Raw genomic sequence first — 18,402 nt, forward strand, 5'->3', positions numbered from 1 at the left:
ATTTAATAAAATTATTTTAAAATTTACTACATTGCTTGGTTTTAAAAGTTTTCCAATAATATGATATTTGTAAACTTTGTTTTAAGGAAGGTGGAATGTGGCAGATTTTGATTATTTCTAAAACAATTTTATTAATCTTTTATTCATTAAAATAATTTCTCTCTAAATTTCTTCTGTTTACGGTAAAGCATTTCAGATTCACTTAAATCCATGACTTTTCTAGTGTAAAATTGGTCCTCTTTAATTTTTGGTCATTTCAAGATTAATGATTTAATGTTACGCTCTTATGGTTTTTCTTATTTATTGATAATGTTTTCTTAAGTAATTGTTTAATTTGAAACTACCCCTATTTCATTTATTTTCTAGCATGAGATTTTTAGTGAGTTCACTTTTTGTTAGACTATATAAGAAAGATTTTGACCTTCTTAATTGCTTTTGCCTCAAGGACGCCAAGGTAGCTTATACCTAGTCAACGAGTAAGCCACAATTTTTACCAATGTAGGGTTATTTTTGTTTGTTTCATTTTTGAATAAGAAATCTATTTTATTATATTTTCTTAGGAGTGTTTTCCGTTTACTTAAATAAGAAACTTAAATAACTTAAATTAACTTTGCTTTCATAATTATTAAACTGTAAATTATGGCCAACGTATAGATTGTAGTAGATTTTGTAATGTTATAAACGATATTTGAGAAATGTAAACTAAATAAAAGTCATCTTAATTGTGAATTATCTTTGTTTGATTGAAACCTTAGAGTTTAAAGTTAACCCGGGTTTGCAAGGTTAGTAAACCTGCTACATTGGGCTTTCCATAGGGATTCTTATTTTCTCTAGTTTATTGCCCTTGGCTTAGTAAAAATGTTCAATTTTCAACTTATGGCACGTGTAGCACAAAAGATATTTGACCTAGAGTCATAAGATTAACAAAACAGTGGTCACATTTCTAGTCTGAAGTCATTACTCTCTTGGCAATGCAGAGATGATTTTGATATATCCGCTGCCACTGCTTATCACCAGCCGCTCTGTTCATGACATGTTCGTATCTGTCTATAAATAAGGAATAAAGAAGAAATTAAGAAGAAGTAGGTCAACATTCGTAGCATTTGTATACTTTCGTTAGTTCCCCGACATATTTTAATGCGTTTTTTGCTTTGCATCACAATGAAGAAACTGGATACCCACGGGAAACCTATCTCGCGCAAATCTTTCTAAAGTGTAAATGATTTTTCAGAATGTTTTTGCTCACTCCGGGTTGTGATTTTCTTATTTATTCTTTATCGAACCCTATATTCTATTAATCTATTAAATATCTGATATAAAATAAAAGCCCTTCTCCAAATTTTAATACATTTAATCTGAATTCGTTATTAATCAAATCCTTTTATACTCAATCCAATTCATCATAAGTGTCCACCTTTAATAAAATGGCATTGACAGACGTGATTGTCTGGCAAACATGACATTCAAGAGAATGATTTGTCTTTATGATCGAACACTTGAGCGGCGTCAAAAATGGAATAAAAGAAAATACAAAAGAATTCATGATGATTACAAAATCAAGATGTTATGTCTTATAATCCACATGCCACAACTTCGCATAGTCTGTAATAAGTAAAAATGCATGTATAACACGGTTCATCAGCCCCTTGGACATGTTGCCAATAGAGATTACTCTACTATCTAAGAATTTCAATTTTACTTTGAACAGGTGGGAAGGAAACGTTTCCATGATGAGTAAGGTCGTACTGATATTTGAGATTATATTGAACTTGAATCACAGATTTTTATTGTTTATTATCTTAACTATAATTGGTAATTCTCTAGATATATAATACTCATTTACATTTGTACCTGCCAATTTTTAAACCAGAACCTCATTACAAGAGAATATACGAATGCATCCTTATTGTAATCTTTATTAATTTATTGCCTCTGAATAGATATTTTATCGAACAGGGCGTTTTTATTCCATGACACAATAACACATAATTTCCTATCACAAAAATGTTTTCAATTTCAGTTTGGCATTGTCTGCATATTGGCTCAAAATCAAAATGATTAAATATATTCTTGTCTAGTCGAAATGATAAAGTATTCCTTCTATACTAAATCATATCCAACTATCATTATATTTTAGGGTTCAATTGTAGCCGTATCAAACAAAATGTCAAGGCAAGAAAATGTAAGAAGTGGTAGTAACAATTTGCTAAGGATCATTATTCGATATCAGCATCTAAGATAAAATATTAAGATCGGTTATTATGCCCCCATTTCGAAGAAAAGGGGGTATATTGCTTTGCACTTGTCGGTCCGTCGGTCCGTCGGTCCGTAGACCAAATGGTTTCCGAGTGATAACTAAAGAACCCTTAGGCCTAGGAACTTCAAACTTGGTATGGTGATTGGTCATAACCAGTAGATGACCCCTATTGATTTTGGGGTCAAGGGGTCAAAGGTCAAGGTCACATTGACCTTGAAAGCAAAAACAGTTTCCGATCAATAACTAAAGAACCTTAAGGCCTAGGAACTTCAAACTTGGTATGGTGATTGGTCATGATCAGTAGATGACCCCTATTGATTTTGGGGTCAAGGGGTCAAAGGTCAAGGTCACATTGACCTTGTAAGTAAAAACGGTTTCCGATCAATAACTAAAGAACCTTAAGGCCTAGGAACTTCAAACTTGGTATGGTGATTGGTCATGATCAGTAGATGACCCCTATTGATTTTGGGGTCAAGGGGTCAAAGGTCAAGGTCACATTGACCTTGAAAGCAAAAACGGTTTCCGATCAATAACTAAAGAACCTTAAGGCCTAGGAACTTCAAACTTGGTATGGTGATTGGTCATGACCAGTAGATGACCCCTATTGATTTTGGGGTCAAGGGTCAAAGGTCAAGGTCACATTGACCTTGTAAGCAAAAACGGTTTCCGATCAATAACTAAAGAACCTTAAGGCCTAGGAACTTCAAACTTGGTATGGTGATTGGTCATGATCAGTAGATGACTCCTATTGATTTTGGGGTCAAGGGGTCAAAGGTCAAGGTCACATTGACCTTGAAAGCAAAAACGGTTTCCGATCAATAACTAAAGAACCTTAAGGCGTAGGAACTTCAAACTTGGTATGGTGATTGGTCATGATCAGTAGATGACCCCTATTGATTTTGGGGTCAAGGGGTCAAAGGTCAAGGTCACATTGACCTTGTAGGTAAAAACGGTTTCCAATCAATAACTAAAGAACCTTAAGGCCTAGGAACTTCAAACTTGGTATGGGGATTGGTCATGATCAGTAGATGACCCCTATTGATTTTGGGGTCAAGGGGTCAAAGGTCAAGGTCACATTGACCTTGTAGGTAAAAACGGTTTCCGATCAATTTATTAAAAAAGGCTTAGGCCTAGGAACTTCAACCTTTGTGTGATGATTGGTCATGACCAGCAGATGACCCCTATTGAGTTTTAGGTGAAGGGGTCAAAGGTCAAGGTCACATTGATCTTGTAAGTAAAAACGGTTTCTGATCAATAACTCAAGAACACTTAGGCCTAGGAACTTCAAACTTGGTATGGTGATTTGTCATGACCAGCAGATTACTCTTATTGATTTTGGGATTAAGCCCAAAGGTCAAGGTCACAATGACCTTGTAAGTAAAAACGGTTTCTGATCAATAACTAAAGAACGCTTCGGCCTAGGAACTTCAAACTTGGCATGGTGATTGGTCATGACCAGCAGATGACCCCTATTGATTTTGGGGTCAAAGGTCAAGGTCACATTGACCTTGTATGTTAAAACGGTTTCCGATCAATAATAAGAGAACCCTTAGGCCTAGGAACTTCAACCTAGGCATGGTGATTGGTCATGACCAGCAGATGACCCCTATTGATTTTGGGGTCAATGGGTCAAAGGTCAAGGTCACATTGACCTTGAAGGTAAAAACGGTTTCTGATCAATTTATTAAAAACGCCTAGGCCTAGGAACTTCAAACTTTGTATGATGATTGGTCGTGACCAGCAGATGACCCCTATTGAGTTTTGGGTCAAGGGGTCAAAGTCATGACCAGTAGATACTTTATAACCCTTATTAATTGTTTGATCACTGGGTCAGAAGTCATGCATAATAACCTTATCACATGACTAATTGGCTGCTGATAGGGGGCATACATGTTTTACAAACATATCTTGTTTATAATACAGTATCACTGTAACGCCTGTACACAATATAAATCCTTACTTATTTTACTATTGTAATTAAATAATCCCTATCTCATATTTTTTACCTGGATTTCCTTCGAGAGGAGAACGACTCTACCACTATCCGTGACACATTTTGCTTTCATTGCGCTTTCAACAGAATCTTCTTTTCTCTGAATTTTCACACTTCAAACCTCAGGGGCCAAATCGGCGCAATAAGTTTCTGTAAAGTTTCAGGAAAATGGTACGTGTATTAGAAAGAATTGTTTATCAGCGTGAGTCTCCGTGTTTATTCATTAAAGATAAACTATGATCATCCTTGAATAAAATATTTTAATAACATAAATTTATTGAAATCTGTAAAATTCTTACTGAATATGTCTCATTTGAATAAAAGAACGAAACAACTATGTATGGGAAGCTGGGAAGGAAGATGTTTATTCATTTCGATTTTGAGCCAAGATGCAGACAATGCCAAACTGAAAAGGAAAACTGTTATGTGCTATTGCGTCATGGAATGACAACACCCTGTTTTATAAAATTATCTATTCAGAGGCAATAAATTAATAAAGATCACAATAAGGATGCATTCGTATATTCTCCTGTAATGAGGTTCTGGTTTAAATTTGGCAGGTACAAACGTACATAAGTATTATATAGCTAGAGAATTACCAATGATAGTTAAAATAATAAACAATAAATATCTGTGATTCATTTTAAGTTTAATAAAATCTCAAATATCAGTACGACCATACTCATCATGGAAACTTTTCCTTCCCACCTGTTCAAAGTAAAAATTGAAATTCTTAGATAGTAGAGTAATCCTTATTGGCAACACGTCCAAAGTTGATGAACGCATTATTATACATGCATCGCTGTTTATGAGTTCATTTTGTATATTCAGACAATGCGCAGTTTTGGCATATGGTTTTTTTTTTACACATTGCCATTTATTAGTTTGAGGCAAACATTGAAAATGTAGATGTTTTCCCTTTCTTTATTTATCCAGTGAATTTGCTCCCTTCCAAAATATTTTCCAATTTTCAAGGATAAAAATATTTCTTTCTACTCAAAGAACAAAATGGAACAAATGTGGTATATACGAATACGATCTCAATAATCAAATGTCATTTGTTTACATATAATAGATGAATAATTGTTACTGTCACCAGTAATTTTATCTTATTAAATTTTATTTAGTTTTCGATTTCTTTAAAATGTAAATATTGGTTGTTTTAAAGCAATCTTGGTAACAAAAAATATATAAATATTGCCAACCTATAAACCCAACCTTCTTTCCTTAGGTCGACAAGAAGAAACATTAATATTTTGTTCTAAAGTAATCTTTTTAACAAAAAAACAAAACATAAATGTTGCCAGCCTACAAACCCAGCCCACTTTGCTTAAGAAGGCAAGAAGAAATATTAATATTTCTCTTTTTGCCTAAACTTTATTATTTATTTAGTAATGTAATGTATTCCCTTTCGACGTCGCCTCAGTTTTCAATCATATAGACATTCGGTGTGTCTGCCAATCAATTACATCTGTCAATGCCACTTACATAAAGAAGGATACCAAGGATGTATAGATTTGAAGACAATATGCTTTGTATAATAACCTTTTAGAGCTCTCTTTAAGTAGATTAAAGACATCAACATTAAAATTTTGTACATTTGGAGAAAGGCTTTTGTGTTATTAGATACTTAATTAAGTGCAAAGTACGGTTTTGATTGAAAGCACACGATGTCATGAATGTAAAAAGAAATAAAACTAGCTGTATTTTGTATCATCTGATATAAGACCATGCATCACAGTGACATTTGGTAGTTCTACTAAAACACGTAATACCATCCATTATCATAATAATTCGATTTTTTACTGTAATCATTGGAAATGTTTATTTTTATATTTCATTTAAATATACCATTTAATTTTATTTATTGGCAAATTTAGCATTTAAAATGCCTTTGGCCATTTACGAGTACAGTTTAAAATAAGTAAAACACAAAACTTGTCTTGCATTTTAGCAATAATTATGCTAGTATTCCTTGAAAGACAAAATACCATTAAATGTTTAATTTTGCTACTATTAACATAATCTATTTCTCATATAACGCTGTTTTCTTCAAGAGTATCTTATTTGCTCTATATCCATTATTACAACATTATTACAACATTATTACAAAAAAATTACAACATTATTACAACATTATTACAATATTATTACATTATTATAACATTTACATTATTACAACATTATTACAACATTATTGCATTATTACAACATTAACATTATTACAATATTATGACATTATTACAACATTATTACAAAATTAGTACATTAGTACAAAATTATTACAACATTATTACAACATTATGACATTATTACAACATTATTACAAAATTAGTACATTAGTACAAAATTATTACAACATTATTACAACATTATTACAACAACATTATTACAACATTATTACAACACTTACATTATTACAACATTATTAAAACATTATTACAACATCATACAAAATTATTACAACATTATTACATTATTACAACATTAACATTATTACAACATAATTACAACATTATTACAAAATTACTACAACATTATTACAACATTATTATAATAATAATAATAAATACCACATTTATATAGCGCCCTTTTCATTAAAATGTTCAAAGGCGCTTTACATCAATCATATATGTCTAAAACAATATAAATGAACAGGATTATGAACATTAAAAATATTTTGCATTAACTAATTAAAAGTATAAATTATGGAATTATTTTTACATATTAATACAATATAACTTAAAGATCCTTAAAACTCACTTTACAATATTATTGTCATACATTAAAATTGTCTTCAATATATAAATGTGTAATAAATAATGTGCCTTTTAACATAAACTCATAAATAAATATTAAAAGCTACTTTAAATGCATATTGATGATTTTCATTGTTTTGTTGTCATACTTTACAACAGAAAATATATGAACGATTGATTAAAGAATGAATACAGCGACATCAGACTAAAAGAATATTGAACCTAACGAACCTGGATAGCATGAGTACTGCTACACCAAGGTCCAGTACCGAGGGAGTCAGATACCTCCCCACAGCGCATGCAGACCCCCAGGATGACATCACTACTATCACCACAGGAGGAAAGGGCCACGCCCCACACCTTAACACTAAATATTCTTGAAATCTGACCCCCCTGCATTCACGAGCCATATATTATATAACACATGTAAATTATTATGATAAATCAATGTTAGTTTTTTTTTTTTTTTTTTTTTTTTTTGATTTAAAAAAAGAAATATTCTGTGCTTAAAAAAATGCTAGCAATGGATTTATAATAATAGATAAGATCTTTGCTAAATCATCGTTATAAAACAATAGAAATACTAAATTGATTTAAAAAATTGTTTGTTTAAAAAAAAAAAACTTTTTAATAAAACTAATATTCAAATAACAGATACTTCGTATTCACTGTTTATAAAAATTCATTCATAACAGTCACTGATTATTTTCCATAAGCTAAATTGAAGTAGTGTGTTTAAGATGTTTTTTTGAAACTTTCTACTGTGTTTACAGTTTTTTAGATGACTTGGTAGTGAATTCCATAGCTTAGGAGCTGATGCCGAAAAACTCCTTTCACCAAATTTCAGTTTAGTTTTGGTTGCACTAATCGTACAGGTGCATTTGAAGAGCGCAGATTTCGGGAAGTGGAAAAACTTTAATCATTTCCTGCATATATGATGGAGATTGTTGTTTCAGTGACTTGAAAGTATGTAATAAGATCTTGTAATTCACTCTATATTCGATTGGCAGCCAATGAAGATCTTTCATCACTGGTGTAATATGATCTTTCCTAGATGTACGTTTAATCACACGGGCTGAAGTATTTTGAACAAGTTGAAGTTTTTTCATGGTTTGTTGAGGTATACCATATAGAAGAGCATTGCAATAATCCAGTCTTTGATGTCACGAGAGAGTAAAACGAGTGTTTTTGTAGCTTCTTCGTTGATATATTTTCGAATACGTCCTATCTTACTTATTTGGGCATACGAAGATCTGCACACGGAGCTAACATGATGTTTCCATATTAACCCTTGAATTTCAAGGAATGCCCCAAATTTTCCTTTTTCACTGAGGGTGTTTTATTTTAGCTTTTGGGCCCAAAAATTGACAGTTAATTTTTTACTGAGTCTGTTTTTGGGTACCCACAAAAAGGGCATAAATTTTGTTTTTCTAATTAGGTTGGAAATTTTTTGTTTTAATCCCAAAAATGTTAAAATTTTTTTAAGCATTTGAGGGCAGAAACAAGTACAAAATTCATTTTGGTGTTTTCCAACGGTTTTAAAAAAAATGTATATTTTAAAAAACGTCACAAAGAAGTGACCAAATTTCAGACCCTGCGACCCCAAATTTTGCCGACAGGGGGGTTTAAAAGTATTTAAAAATTTTTGGTTTCCCCAATACAGGCCCGAGGGCACTGTATGTAATTTAAAAGGGTTTAGATAAATTTTCCTCAAAACAAAAAGTCTTTAAAAGCGAACCAAAGAGATAAGAATTCTACACCAAGCGAGCACTTTTCCCGTAAAAACCCAAATCACATTCGAGTCGTTAAAAAGATGTTTGGTTTAAAACGGTCAAAGGAAAAAAAATTAAAACGACATTTCTAAAGTAACTTCCTTTGTTTAAGAGAATTTTGGGGTGTCATTTGCACTTTATAAGTGCAGTTTTTTGTGGAATGAAATTTTCCCGTATGCAGATTTAATTTGGTTTATGTTTGAATTGTTAAATGTTGAGAAAATACAAACTGACCCGCAGCCCCAGGGCCTTTTGAAGTTTTTATCATATGGTTTTATTAGCAACTTTTCAAAAGTTTTTTTAATTTCCCTTTACCAAATTTTCTTTTTTTAATATGGCGTTTTCGAAATTTTTTAAAGGTGGGGGTACGTCGGCGGTTTTAAAATATAATTTAAAAATGGCTTAGATATTTGGGGAAAAACTTCAAGTTTGGGATTCTTTTTGGGGCCAAATCGGTAAAAGGTCAGTTCACAAAGATTTTTAAAATGACTTTTATATGAGCTTAAAACTTGCCTTCTTAAAAAACTTTAAATTTACTGAAAGTTTTTTTAGGCTTTTTTATTTTAAAGGAATTTGAAAACAAATTTTTTTAATTAAAAATTTAAATTTAGATTCTAATTAATCTGTTTTTTCAATTTTTTTTTCAAAGAAACACAAAAATCTTTAAACCAGTTCTTTAGCAAAGGGTGTGGGACTTAAAATTCAGGTTTTTTTTCCAGGGGATGATTTTTTCTTTTAAAAATTTTTTTTTATCAAACCAAAAATGATTATTTTGTCTTTTAAATTTTTACGGAAATTTTTTAAATTTCAAAACATTTTCAACTAAACACGACTTCTGGGAAAAATTTTTGATCTACAGTTAATTTGATTTCCCCGCCCTTTTCTTTTAAGGGTTTCGTTTTAATTGTTTTTTTCCTCTGATTTTTTGATTGAACCACGGGGATTTGGGGGCGAGAACAATTTTTTTTGTTTTTCAGGTTTCATGTTTTTCTAACAAAGATGAAAGGGCAGTGTAAAATTTTTCTGATGCTTTTTGCCATGCTTTTGGTTTAAAGGAAACCAAAAAAATTTAGATGATCTAAAATCTTTCTTTTAATTTTAATGTTTAAAACACGAGATTTTTTTGTAGTGGGTGGTTTTCGAAATGGTGGGTTTCGAAACATTAAAATTTTTTAGGTAGCAAAATGTAACGTGTTTTCTTTTTTCCCTTTTAATTTTAAATCCAATAAATTTTTTTAATTCAATTTTTTACCCTTTCATTTTTTCTTGTTTTGATACAAAACAAAAATTTTCCAAACTTCATTTGGTTAAAATTTACTAACTTTTAATCCAAATTTTTCAGGATGGGTTGAATTCTGCGCATTTAAAGAATTTTCAAGTTTATCAATTTTAAAATTTTTTATCTCCCAGAAAAAAACTGTGGGTTTTTTAGTTTAGGCATTTCGACAGAAAAAAACAGGAAAACCCTTGTTTAAAAAATTTTTAAGTACTGGCCATTTCCTTTTTGGAAAGGGGGAGGGCCCATATAACAACCAAAAAGGGGGGTTGGGAAAATTTACGAACACTAAAAAAAAACAGTCCCGAATTCCCAAAGTCAAAGTCCCATCTTTTCTTGAGAGGGCAATTTTTTTTTTCTTATTGAGGGGCTTTTGAAAAATGGAAAAAACCACCACCTTTTCTCTTTAAACTAGAAACATTTTAGAAGGTTTTTTAAAACCCTCAGCAAAAAGTTTTTACTAAACACACTTTTTCCCACTTTTTCTCCCAAGCCAGGTTTTCCCGTTATAAACCAACATGTCAAGGCAATTTGGGAAAAAAAAAGTCATAGATGGTAACGTTTTTTTTTTTTAAACCGATCTGCAGTTATCAAAAATTTTTGACATAATTTTTTGAACCACTTTATGTAGTGTTTAAAATGTTAATTTTGAATCAAATTTTCCTTAAACAAAATTTCTCCTGGTTTTTTTTTTGACCCCTGTAAATTTTCGTTACCCCAAAAAAATTTATTTAAATGTTTTTAGAAAAATTTCCCGGTGAAGCCTTTAAATTTATCCCCTTTCTCTTTTTATTATTTTGGTCCACCTTTAGAATTTTTTAAAATGAAAAGATTTTAAAAACCTTAAATTTTTTAAAGGTATCATAAAATTTTAACCATTTGCCTTCGGGGGGGTTTTTCTATTTTTTTAAAAAAATTTATCTCTAATTTTATCATAAAACCAAAAAATTTTTGTCAATTTTTTTATCCAGGGTTAAATTTTAATTTACCAAACAGAATTTTCAAATATTTTTCTTAAACCATATATATATCCAAAATTTTTTGATATCAAAAACCATAGGAAATGAAAAAAAAAAAAAGGAATTTTTCACAAAACCCAAAATTTTAATAACTTTTAAGGGCACTATGCAATTTTCCAACAAAATCTAACCCCAAAACGTTTGCCCACAATAAATTAAATTTAAAGGACACAAAAAATTTTGCAGCCTTTAAAACTTTGGGGCACTAACTCAACTAATAAAAAAATTTAAAAATTTAAAATTATTTCAACATTTTTTACAAAATTTCTACCCAAAATTATTACAACAATTTTAAAAAAAAAAGTTTGTCCTTTCCCCAAATTGGGAAAATTATTCATTCTGGGTTTTTTTTTAATTTACCCCGTAAATTTTATTTACAAAACAGGGCAACTGTGTCTACATGTTGTGCTGGAAAATAGTGTTTAAATTATTTTTTTTAATTTAAGGTGTCCTTACGCACGTACTACAGAAGAAGAAATTTATTAAAATAAACACGATGCTGTGGGATTTATCAATTTTCAAGTTTTATTTGAATAACCGTTTTTTTTCTAAAAGCTTTTTACAATATACTACATGTGGTATAGATTTAATTTCCGGAGTAAAAAATAATGTCAAGTCGTTATTTTACTCGAAGTGACAAAGTTCTGACAAATGTCAAAATTTAATTTTGATGTGAATCACTGAGTCTAGCACTTTTAAGTGTTGAGAATTGAGTACAGTTCAAGCAAGCCAGTGCTAGGGAGCGTGAGGGATGCTACTCCTTTTTATTATCCCTCATGTACAGACTCGATCAAACCGAGTCTGCAATTTTCATGTAATTTGGCTGTTTAAAATAGTTTCCGAGAGATCATTTTTCCCAGATATAGATAGGAAAATAGCGCCTCATCCAATATAGGTTTAATAGCTGTGTACTCGTTCAGTAGAATTCAGTATTGTACTCAACAATGTATATAATACCCTCATAATATGAAATTTTTGAGAAAGAACATCGTTAATACATGTACATTTAAAAACCTGGAAGTTTGTGGTTTAAATAGTATAGACTGTGAAATAAATATGTTTGTTTGAACTAAGTGTTGCCTTAAGCTATGGGAAAACATGGCTATTTGTAGGTTATATATCACTTGTACTTTTGGTATTTGTTAGAAAATGTAAATCAAATTTGTGCATAACATACTGTTTTGACGGTTTTGTAAATGCACGTGGATGGATTATATCATTTTATATGTGCCGTGTCACGACAAAACCAACATAATGGGTTTGCGACCAGCATGGATCCAGACCAGCCTGCGCATTCGCGCAGTCTGATCAGGATCCATGCTGTTCGCTTACCAACCCTATTACAAGTAGAGAAACTGATAGCGAACAGCATGGATCCTGATCAGACTGCGCGGATGCTGGTCGCAAATGCACTATGTTGATTTTGTCGTGACACGGCTCATATTTATTTTACTCTGTTGTAAACGAGTGCTCAAGTTGAAACAGTATTTTTAAGGGATACGCACTTGGTACAAAAAGGTAAAAACAAGTCAATTGGTGGTTACTTATATCAAACGCAAAATTTAAACGTTCATTTTTCAAACGCAGTTAAAAAATATGTATATGTACGTATCACTCCCCCAGGCTTTGTAAAGTGTTAGTAATTTTCTATATATATAATTTATTTCAAATTTAAAACTTTTTAAATACTCATAAAACGGAAAAATTTATTGTTAAGGCATTACAGACCAGAAAAATTCAAGTTATATTAATAAATTTAAGATTTCACATTCTTTGTAATAATTAACATAATTTATATGTATATATTATTTATATCTATATTTGTATTTTTATCATATGCATAACATACATTATAAGATAACTTATAGAACAATAGAACCAGTTGTTGACTTACTTATTTTGTAAAAAAATATGTTCATTTTGTATGTTGTAACAAATGTCACTATAATAAACAATATATCCTAAATCTATTCAAGATATGAAACAATAGGGGAAATAATCCAGAAGAAAAACCCCAAAAAAACAAAAATTTGAAAATCGCAAAATCGATTTAATTTAGTCTGTTAATTAGATAAAATGGAGTGGAACATCTCTATACGTCCCTTTCCCCTCCCTATCACCGTATTTCAATGGTACTCAATCCTAAGCACCAAATATATTGGAAGCAATAAGACCGAATGACTATGAAACTAGTATTCTAACACACTTCATAATGCAATGTACTATCAAACAGATTAGGCAATCAATTACGGAAGCTCTGGGGGGACATTATGTCTTAACAGTTAGTATTTAAGACTTAAGACTAAGTACTTAAGAGTTAAGACTTATTATTCACCACTTTGGAGATGAATGATACTCAAATTATTCTATTACAATAATGAATAACTTTTAAGGTTGCCAACTTTCGAGTAGCGTCTTGAAAATTGGCATGCACAAAATTGACCATATTTCTGCCAATTTTTGTACACACGACGTCAAAGTTGACCATCAAAGCCTGTTTCTGAACATGACGACGTTGCGTATCCTTGGCAACTGTTACAGGTATTTCAACGCCATTTGCGGACAAAATATCTTAAATCCTACATCATTCGACGGAAATTATTTTTTCCTTTAAGCAGATATTAAATTTATTGTTTTACGCCGAAAATTGTTTGAGTAATGTAAAGAAAATTGTCAATTTTGTGTTAAATTTGACGTTCAGTGTAGCCGCATTTTTAGGCTTTAAAGCGGCTTATTAAAAATTCCTGAAATAATTTTTTGATTTTTTTTCCCTTAAACGTCCTTTAAAATGTATACTTAGTCAAAATTATTAAAGAAATTAGTGGGTCACCGACTCAAATTTGTCGGTACACGTGATTTTATTTCCCCCAGCTCGTGAGTAATTTTGTAACGAAATTCGACGTATGCAGATACGTTTGAGACTTCAAAGTGCGGCAATAATGTTCAGCTTATCAGGAGAATTGTTCTAGAGTTTTACTAATACATTTTAAACAACAACAATGATGTTCCATTGCAAATTTTTAAAATTGCACGAAAAACAAACGATTTTTTTCTTGTTTTTAAGCATGATTAATAACTTCATAAGGAATTGTAAACAGACGCGTGTAAAAAAAATGACGTCAGGCGTTCAACGGCAACGCGTACGCTGCGCAAACAAAAATAAATACAGCTGAAAGTTATCATTGCGGTGTTCCTTTTTGATATTGTAATACAATATAATTAATAAACTTGAATCGAGAAATATGCCATAAGGAACAAAAAGCAACTATATATTTTTATGTTAATTTAGAAATTTACGGAAATTCAATCATAAATTAATACGTAGTCTACAAGAAATTCTGCAAATCTATACATTTTGCATTACCCACACTATGAGTGATATACTGTGAGTGATATGTATTTTATTTCACCTATTAACAACCAGCATTTGAATTTCACTTGTAATATAAAAAAGAATTGCAACAATTTGACAGAATTGGCGAAATATTGACAAATTAAAATATACGGTTCATAAATGAAATTTAGTCAATTATATTAGGGTGAAGCAACAGTCATGCTTAAAACGTTAGCTCAGTGGGTGTTGGATTACAGATATAGCACGTTCGATTCTACAATTAAATAAACATCTGTAATACATATTCTCTCGTTTTGCTTATCATTTTGGAATATCATAATGTTAAAAATAACGATTAATTGAGGATTTACCATAAACGCTGTATTAAAACATTACTATCAAATCGGCCTCTGCAAATATTCATTATTCACCTTATAGCCAAATTTATGGTAGAATTTATTTTGACCAGGAAAATTTACAAACAGTACTTTAAACATGAAATATAATGACACGCTGTAAATACACGTCTGCGGATTTTAGCACAACATATACGCGAACCGGCGGCCCTGAGCTATATACTGCACAAAAAGGAGTGTTGCGTTGTAAGTCTTTATAAACATAGAGATATTTCAATATATATTGTTTTTTGTTGTCTATACATGCTACGGGCACTGTAGAGGATCTGCCGATGTTTCACTAACTATTTAATCAGTATGCAACTGACATGTTAATAAAACCGAGAAATATTACATTTTACTCAAAGTTTTACTCTTTAATGTTTTTCTGACAAATGTCAGATCAGACTATTATTTCTTTCCTCTTATAGAAAGTGGGTAATTCTGAAGTACATCTTATTCTCTGTTTTATATACAAAATCTGTTTTTACAAGAATAAAAAAAATCATATTTTGGTAATATCTGACCGTGTAATTCAAAAAAAATACGCATGTTAAACCCCTGTCACACTAGGACGGCGTTCTCACGGCGTCCAGTGAAACTTCAGAACGCCGAGGTGAGCGCAGTAAGATCGCAAATATTGCCGCAGCATCGCCGTAGCATCTTTGTGGCATCGCATAGAACGTCGACCGACGGCGCGCATTTTGAGCATGTTCAAAACAAACGCCGTCACTCGGCGTTCTAAAATGAGCGCAGTGGGATCGCAGATAGGACGCCGTTGCAACTCCGTAGCATCTCCTACAACGCAACAGGAGCGCCATGAAAGCGCAAAAGGAACGCCGAATGAACGCAGTGGTTATCCACGGCGCTTGTACGGAGTTTGTGCGGCGTCTTTACCGCGCTTATACTGCGTGTGCACGGCGCTTTTACAGAGCTTTACGATTTCAGGGCAGTGTGAATGCCGCGAGAACGCAGTATGAGCGCCGTAAATGCGCAGTGAAAGCGCAAAGAACGTCGTAGAAGCGCGATCCGAACGAAGACAATCGTCAATTAAAACGCCGTGAAAGCTCCGTAACATCGCCATGATCGCCGTGGGGACGCCGTGAAGACTCCATGAAGTCTTTATGTCAACAGAAATATAACATTTTTTATTGCGATCTCGCGGCGCTTTGTTAAATTTTACAACGCCATGCAAACGCAGTGAAAGCGCAGTCTGGTGTGACAGGGCCTTTAGTAAATACGGACTTCATTCAAAGTTCCCGCATATTACGAGTGTACTGATCACGGTACATTAGTTATATACGTATTGCATGATATACGGTCCCGTACATCAAATTTCACTTATTTTTACCTGTCTATCCATAATACAATGTATACGGAATTCCGTACACTTTATTGTATCCATATATTTTCTGCAGTGGTCATAATAGCGTAAAATGCCGTAAAAAACGGGATTTTGACAGAGGGCGATCGTTTTAATAACATCAAAAAACCAAACGCCCCGTGATAGCGTGACTTTTATCCAAAGGGATGGGGGAAATAAAATCACGTGTACCGAAAAAATTGAGTCGGTGACCCACTAATTTTTTTAGTTATGTTGACTAAGTATACATTTTAAAGGACGTTTAAAGAAAAAAAATCAAAAATTTATTTCAGGGATTTTTTAATAAGCGGATTTTAAAGCTAAAAATGCGGCTAAACTGAACGTCAAATTTTACACAAAATTGACAAATTTTTTTCCATTAATCAAACAATTTTCATTGTAAAACGATAAATTTTATATCAGCTTAAAGGAAAAAGTAATTTCCGTCGAATGCTGTAGGACTTAAGATATTTTGTGCGCAAATGGCGTTGAAATACCCGCAACAGCTGCCAAGGATACGCAACGTCGTCATGTTCAAAAACGGTCTTTAATAGTCAACTTTGACGTCGTGTGTACAAAAATTGGCTGAAACTATTGAAAAAAAAATCAACGAAATCCAATCAGAAATATGGTCAATTTTGTGCATGCCAATTTTCAAGACGCTTCTCGAAAGTTGGCAAATTGTCGCGTTCTACCTTTAAACGTTACTTAACATTGATCTGCATTACGTCCGATGTCATATTATTTATAAGACAGATATAAAGGATTCATTCATTATTTTATTAGACATAGCACGAACATAAAATATATATGATGAATATTTTACATTTGATGAAATGCTATATATCTGTTCTTAAATATTCAATCAATTTAAAAAATAACTTTTCATTTTAATTTTAGTAGTACATCACACAGACTAGCGCCCACACAGACAGGGGGAAGTCTTTTGCAAATCTCAGGTCAAGAACCTGTAGTTAGCTTTACACATACAGTTCGAAGAGTAAAATTGGGTGATCTGAATTTGGGAAAGGAAATTGGTAAATCGCATTCGGAATTGTTTGTGAAGGAAATTGAATTGGCACCAAAGTTGCAGTGAAATAAATACATTTGTAGTTGTAAATCACATGATGATTGCTTAACCAATAGTTTAAAGAGAACTTCAGGTTCATAGTCAGCTGCGACATCCAAATATTGTTCTGATGATGGTCTGTGCCATAGAACGTGATCGATTATACTTGGTTTCATAATCATGGCTTTGGACAAGTGCCTCTTTATCATTGATGAAACTAGTATCACACATATGTCAGGGAAGTTGCAGGTTTCATTGAAGATTTCACAGGCCATTGCATACTTGCATGCACGAGTACCGGTTATCATTCATAGGGACATAAAACCAGAAAATATTCTAATAGCAAATGACTTAAATGTTGTTAAGTTATGTGAAATAGCCTTAGCAAATTGGAGACCATGAACACTGATATGACAACTCTGACTGGATACAGTTTACAGCCTGGCACACCTGCTTACCAAGCACCAGAAGTACTCCTGGGCAGGCAAAGCGCCTCCTTGTCAACAGACATTTGGAGTCTGCCATGTACATTGTTAGAAATCATAACAGATCTACCAGTGTGGGAGCTGTCTGAAGAAGTGGAGTACATCATAAAGTAGGTGAGGAATGAGGCTGAACCAGATGGCCGCCTTAAACACCTGAAACTCAATAGGGACAATACAAGTGCCACTGTATGCAGGATGTTGGAAACAAGATTAAGCTACACATCATGTAACAGGCCATCAGCTCTTGACATAGTTAATTTTATTTGTGGTTTGATTGTCTAGATTTAATTTGATTTGACTTTTTGCTACATGGGATTTTTATGACGCAAAATAGGCCTACTTTCATGTTTCTTGGATGGTTGAACTTGACTTCAAACTTGAAATATGTTATGACCATGAAGTGAAAATGCAAATATGTATATGTCGACATAATTTTCATTACGATGTGTCCAGACAGTCATATGTCATAAACTTGGGCAATATTTGGTCTCTCAGCTTTAGCATTTTTTATCATTTGGCATTAAGATATAAAGTTTAAAGACTACCAAGCAGGTTCATTTTTGTTCCATGAACTCACATATTCTTAGTGTGTAGCAGGGAAACTTATTTTCTAACAGTATTGTTTAATTACATGTAAGTTACATTACCTGTTCTAAATTGCTTTAATGGGAAAATGTCTT

This window comes from Ruditapes philippinarum, unplaced genomic scaffold (assembly GCF_026571515.1).
Source record: "Ruditapes philippinarum isolate M1 unplaced genomic scaffold, ASM2657151v2 ctg1865_1_1_1_1, whole genome shotgun sequence".
Taxonomy (NCBI): domain Eukaryota; kingdom Metazoa; phylum Mollusca; class Bivalvia; order Venerida; family Veneridae; genus Ruditapes; species Ruditapes philippinarum.